Source organism: Phalaenopsis equestris, unplaced genomic scaffold (assembly GCF_001263595.1).
Source record: "Phalaenopsis equestris unplaced genomic scaffold, ASM126359v1 Scaffold000002, whole genome shotgun sequence".
NCBI lineage: Eukaryota > Viridiplantae > Streptophyta > Magnoliopsida > Asparagales > Orchidaceae > Phalaenopsis > Phalaenopsis equestris.
In genome coordinates this window covers 34,342,272-34,349,276 of record NW_018164444.1, presented here as the reverse complement: position 1 = coordinate 34,349,276, position 7,005 = coordinate 34,342,272, and positions in this window count along the sequence as shown.

Here is a 7,005-nt window from a genome sequence, read left to right as displayed (position 1 = left end):
ATGTTAAACTAGGTTGACTTGGGTTAAGCTAATTTTGATTTTGGATGGATTAGACATAGGGTGACTCTGGTCTTAGCTAGGTTTAGTGTGGATTGAGTCAGACCTGACTTAGGTTTAAGGTTTGGGTTAGATCTAAGTTGAGTCAGGTCTAAGTCAGGTTAGAGTTTGAGTTTGACCTGAGTTGAGTCAAGACTTAACTTGGTTAGGCATAGGTTAAGTAAGACATGGGTTAAGTTTAAGGTTAGACCTATGTTAAATTAGCTCTAAGGTTTGATTAGGATTTGGGTTTTGTGATTGGGCTAGATTAGACCAGGTTTAGATGGGTAAGGGTTAAGCTAGGTTTGGGTCTACCTGAGTTTATCCCAAACCTAAGCCTAATCCAAGGCTATTGAGTTGATTAACTAGACTAAAATCAACTTAAGCCTTATGAATCAAAATACTTAAATTAAAAGTAAATAAGTAGAAAGCTTACCAAAAAAAAGAAGGCTGACTAGAGGAGGAGACTTTGTCAGAGCATTGTTTTCCTTCTTCCTCCTCTGTTTAGGTTGTCTGAGGAAGTATCAGAGAGTTGGGATGTCCTAGAGAGAGCCAAAGGCTACCTGTTTATAGGCTGGGAAGGTAGTGGCAAAGGGTTATGTTGACCTCACTTTTGTTTGAGGTTTAGTTTTCCTCTCTAGTAGCCTAGGGTCTAGCCATAAGACTTTCTTGTTGACTATTCCTAGAAAATTAGAAAAGGAACCCTCACTATTAGAAATTCTACCCTCCTCTTTGCTCAACTTGAAGTTCCACATATTGGTCCTAACCTCTAGCACTTAATAGGTAGGGTCAATGTGGGGGAGCTCAAGGTGAGTTCCTATAGGACAGTCAGTTCGACCTTAGGGTTGACCCTGGGTGTTGGTTTAGAGCTAAGGCACTCACCTGCACTGACTCTCACTCACAACCACTCACTACCCTAAACCCAACATTTCTTGACTTTGGTCCCTTGATCCTTTGGGAGACTCATGTAGATGGTCCCCTGAACCCACTGGCCCTAGGCTAGGGTTTAGTTAAGACCATTACATAGAGGACCCAAATGGGAATTCCATTAGTTCATAGCTCATTTATGGTGATTAGCTCCCCAATTCTACCCAAAATACCCAACTTGGTCTTTTGCCCCTAAACTCTCCCAAATTACCTAAATACCATTGGGACCCTAAATTTGGCCAAAATTTCCAAATTCACCCAAAATACCAAAAATTGTTCAAAAATCATTTCAGACCTTTTGAAGATACCCAAATTACCCAAAACCACCCAAAGATTCCAAACTTACCAAAATACCCCCAAAATTGTCAAAATTAAAAAAAAGCCTTTGGCACCCCAAACTCCCCCCAAAACTTCCAAAATCACTCCAGATGTCTCCAAAACCAATTTGGACCCTTCAATTGAACCCAATTTGACCAATTTGATCATTTTGATCAAAACTCCCAAATTGCCTTTAAAGACCCAATTTCCCCAAACTTACCTAAATTTCCATCAATTTGATCTCAATCTCCCCTAATTTCAATTTTAAACTCAAATCCACCTTTCATATGACCAATCTAAACCAAATTCAAGTTTAATTGGCCCATGCTTTGAGCCCAATTTTGATCTAAGGCAAACCCCCAATTTTGGCCACATGACCTAATCTCACTAATTTGAACTCATAGCCCACTTAATTTGCCACAATTTATATTGAAAACTCTCCATAACACTCCTATACATCAAAATTGACCTTCAATTGGCCTTGTTGAAGCCTCAATTTCATTTAATTTTGACCTAAGTCTAAAAGCCCCAAATTTACCCCAAATTGGCTATACCCCAAAATTCCATCAAATTGATTACATTAGCCCCAAAATTGGCAGTCAATTTATGTTGAAAATTATTCATGATGTTCCTATTGACCATTTTCAACAATCAATTTAAACTTAGCCCAAACCTAGCCCAATCTAGACCCAAGTCTAGCCCATAACGTTGACCAATTAATTGGGCTCAGGGTTATGGCTAGCCTAGCCCAAACCCAAGCTTTGGCCAAATTGACCTACATGGACCCCTTCACCAAATATTAACCTAGCCATGTTAAATTGGCCAACCAAAGACCACCACAGCCACTACGCCCTTCCTTTGGACCAAGCTAACCCATGTAAAACCCACCAAGCCAGGTTATGGACCAATGGGTCCCTAAATTAAGGGATTTATGCCCATATTTGGGCCTTAAGCCAAAAATCTTTTCCATCATTGCTTGCCTATGGGGGTAATCATAATTAAGCATCCCCTAGCCACCCTGAGCCAAGAGGTGACTGCTCACTGGCCAGCCACCACCTGGGTCACCGGAAAACACCAACCTGAGGAGGCCAAAGGTGGTTAAACACCCAATTGAGCCTATCCAAGCTGTCCCAATCCTATTGGAAACTTGAGGTCTTCTGCCTTCCATCTCCCATCCAAGCGAGGGGGCTAACCCACTGGCTAGCCCAATTGAAGCCCCATAGATCCCCTATTTAGACAGCCATCCCCCATGGCTAAAAGACCTGCCAAAACCAACCTCAACAAAACTCTGTTCAATTGCCTCCAAACTTTACACACAGCATAGAGAAGCTCAGCTCCACTGTCCTATGACCCTAATTTCCCCTGTATAACTCTAATTTTGAACTTGAAAATTAGAGAAAAAACAGAAAATTCCATAAAACTCCACCAAAATCAAATTAAACTCACCCACACCATCCCTACATTGAGAGAGGAAGTTCCCCCATCAAAGCTCCCTCACCAGGCCACCCTAACCATGACTTTGATCAACACCCCAAATCGAGTTTGATCAATTTCATACTTGGACCCAAAAAGAGCTCAAATTGGTACTTAGAGGAGCTTCGTGAAGTCCACACAAAGGTTTAGAAGCAATCCAATTGAGGCCTCACCTCTCGGACTAAGGTATTGGATCTTCCCCCCTCCCGAGCTTAAATCTACTCTCTATGCTTATCTACTTGATTTCATAACATGTTAGCTGTATGATGTGTTCCTCTAGGCTAGATGAGACTTTAGAAACAAACCTCACTCAATTTGGTTGAGTCTAGGCTGAGAAATCAGGGTTAGAAGGTGGATAGTTCTCGATGCACACCAGTTGGGGACGAAGACCCTCAGCCGTCGGATCGCGCGATTCATGGATGGACGGATCAGATGGAGTTGGACAGCGTTTTGGTCCGTGAATGCACCACCTGCCATGTGAAACACATTGAATCAAAGCTCGACGCGTGGCCCGTTCGACGCTGCCAAGGTTGAAGTGGTTAAGTAGAAAAATAAGACATTTTAGGATTTATTTAATTTCCTAAAGCTTCAAAAATCCATATCTCGGTGAAGAAAAATCATAAATATAAAATAAGAATATCATAGTGCTCAGTGAACAGAGAAGAACAATGTGGAAATAGTTTGAAGTTTATTTGTTGAATATTTTATTTTTAATTAATTAAATACTATTTTGAGTCTTTTAATTCTCCATGCATGTAGGCATTTCACCATGGCTTGATATTTTGGCATGTTGTTGCCTCTATCATGGGGAACATTCTCTAATTTTTCCAAAGTCAGAGAAGATCTCTATACAGAGATGCATATTTTCAAGTTTATTTCTATTACTTGCATAAATTAATCATAACAATTAGCATATTGTTTAGAAAAATCCAATAAAATTTAGGAAGGTTTGTCGTGACCAGAGAACCCTTTCAAAAAATATTTCATGGGCTAAGTTATTAATAATACACTTAACTTCTACCAAATCCTAAAACACAAAGAAAATTAATTTGAGAAATATAAACATCTAAATGACTTGGTTTTTAATTTCCACTGTAATTTGAAGTTTAGAGAACTCTTTATAAAAATTTCAAAATTGTGGAGCATGGAGTTCATTTGATAATTCAAATTGATTTTTTAAGTTAAATACCATTTTGACATTAAAATGATTTTTAATAATTAAAATACAACTTAAAAAATCATAAGAGTTAGTTTTGGGAGTTCTCTAAGACGCTCTCTGTGATTAGGAGAATTTTCTAAAAATAAAATTGTAAGTAAAATAAAAACTTCATTTTTTTAAGCTTATTTTAATATTTAAATAATTAAAAATTAATAAAAATTACAAAATTAATAAAACTTATGGAAATATTCTAAATTATTTCCTAAGCACTTAGGAGCAATTTAAATATTTTTCCTAATTTTCCAAGTGAAGATATTGAATTTTAAAGCTTAAAATAATTTTTAAAGGCTAAAAAATGAATTTTTCTTTATCTTTCACTTAAAAAATTATAGTAATTCAAAGGAAAATTAGAAAAATGTGAAATTTGTTTTTAAGGATTCCTTAACCTCTTGGAGATTTAATAAAAATACAAAACTTAATTTTTCACATTTAAAATATTTTGTAATTAATAAATACTCCATAACTTGAAATAATTTTAGTAATTAAAATAAAACTCAAAAAATCATGAAATTTGATCTAAGTGGTTCTTTAGTTTAGGCCTACCTCTAGTACAAATTTCAAGGGATTAGGCTTTTCCTTGGTCAATTTATGGGATTTTCTTTAAAAAAGCCCTACTTTTGCATATCAATAATTATATAAATTAAAATATATAAATTAAATTAAAATTTGAAAAATCACATTTTCTCCTCTGATGTCTTAATTGACCTATGAGTGATGTTTTATGCAAAATTTAAAGTTATTTAAATTAAATTTGATGAATTATGAAGTATTAGAGCCTTACGGGCAAAAGTATAATTTTAGAAATTTAGCCTTAATTAAGATTTAGGCTTAATTCAAGAAAGGGAAATGGGCAACCTTTGATTTTAATTAACATATTTGGATGATTGAAACAAAAGGGATTAATTGGTAGAAATCAATCTCACTTTTTCCAACTAGAAGTTTTGGGTGTTAATAAATCACTAATTTAATACCTCTATCTGGCATTCAAGTGACATTCAAATGTTTTGATGATGAATTATTATCACTTAAAATTTAGTCTCTTTCAAAATGACTAAGACATCCACCAGGATCGTAAGGGCTTAGTAGTGACTTAAGCTAAATCAAATTTGATTAAATGAGGATTAGTGAATAAAAATTGACCCCCTATAAAACACTAGAAGCCCAAGTTAAAACCAAAATTGGCTAGATGTTTTAATAACACTAACTTTCCCTTTTAAGGGACTTCACCTGCATAATTCTCAAATTGAATAATAAATGATAATTACCCTACTCTTAGGGATAATTGAAACATCAATATTCATTGAGCATTTGAGATATTTACAAGATGAATTATTAATCAACGTAATAAGTTTAAATGAGCTCGAGGCTTTTCACCAGGTGGTGAGGGAAAAGCATGAACCTGCCTTTTTCTCCTGACCTGTTGGATATCTCGGAGGTCTACTAAACTTATTATGTTTTGCTTAACAAAAATCATCATTAATCAAACTATTAGGGACCCACCAAGATATGATTTAGGATTTGGTAGATCACCAAAACCTTATTTTTCTCACTTCATATAAAATGACCTTACATGAATTTTTGAGTTTCAAGTGGTGGAATGAGAAGACTCGTCAGGTACGCTTTTATAGTTACAATACCGTATTTTTTTAATACTTTCCACACTGTACTTTCATGCTTATAAACTTGCATGTTAAACAATGATGTCACCCTGCATGAAAACCAAAATTAAAATTAATCAAGATAAAATTCACCGCCACAACGTTCAAAATATAAGACAACTCAAAATTTAATCACAAACATCACACAAAACAACAACTAGAACTAAATTAACACGTCTCTATCGGATCATCGGGAAGCCCTTGGAGGAGGAAACCTACGGTTGCTAACGAGGCTTCCTAACGAGGCTTCCCACAGTACCCACAGTATAAATGAAAGTATGAAACTCATTAAATTGAGTTTAGTAAATTCATTTGGACTAAGTGAATCTAATATAAAATAGTGATACCAGAACGACGGAACCATAGGATCCTAACAAATATCGTTCTAATCAACTTTAACATGCCCCCATAAATTTTTTAAAGAATAGGGCCTTCTGATTTGACAACATAACTTGACACCCTAGAAAACTCAAACTCACCATGATGAGGAGCTTGGAGCTAGCATTGTGGGCAGTAAGGCCATCTTCAACAGCAAAACCTGTCTTCCCCAGCTAAACCATTCCTTCCTTAGAATTAAACAACCAAGCCATATGATTTCGAGGTTATCGGCTTATGCAACGTAAATCCTCACCTTATCTTTAGGCCTTTGTATAGCTCTGCTATACAATATAAGCCCTAACTCGTCTTAGGATTCTGAGGTTTTTGTCCGTCGAGGTTGTCGTTCGTCACGACCTAAATCTTCATATCTTCCAAGCTATTTGTGTGATCGTTTCACACAAATGTATGCCCTAACTAATAAAATTGGTAAGATGAAACACTCAAATAAATTTCCTCTCAAAATTGAAGCCAAACAATAGTATATACTAGGAAGTCACTGAGGTTCTCTTTCAGATCGGTGACATCCCCTAATTCTTCCTCCTTTGGATTATACAATAAATGTTTCAAATTTGAACCAATCCCTTTTCACACCTCTTTGTCCGATATCATTGAAAATATCTATTCTTTGACCTCCTTGAAGATAATATTTCCTGATTTTTATCAAAAGTTTTCTTAGGTGACTTCAGTTATCTAAGATGTTATTAACTATAGGGGCATGCCTTTATAGGAAGCTTGTCTGAACCGAGCTTAATATAAACCCTATTTAATTCTTCATGTTAAATAGGGGAAAAATTATCGGTAAATAAAATGATTTCGTAGACCAAATGGATGTCATATATTTCTTAGTTTATTTGATCGAGCCTCATCCTCAAGTAACCACATCCTCGAGTCTTGTGTTTATCCTTCGGGATAAATACAAGGTTTGCGGTATAGTGCTCATTCATTTAAACTATGAATATATGGGGTCAGCTTGATTTCATATTTTTCTAAACTATA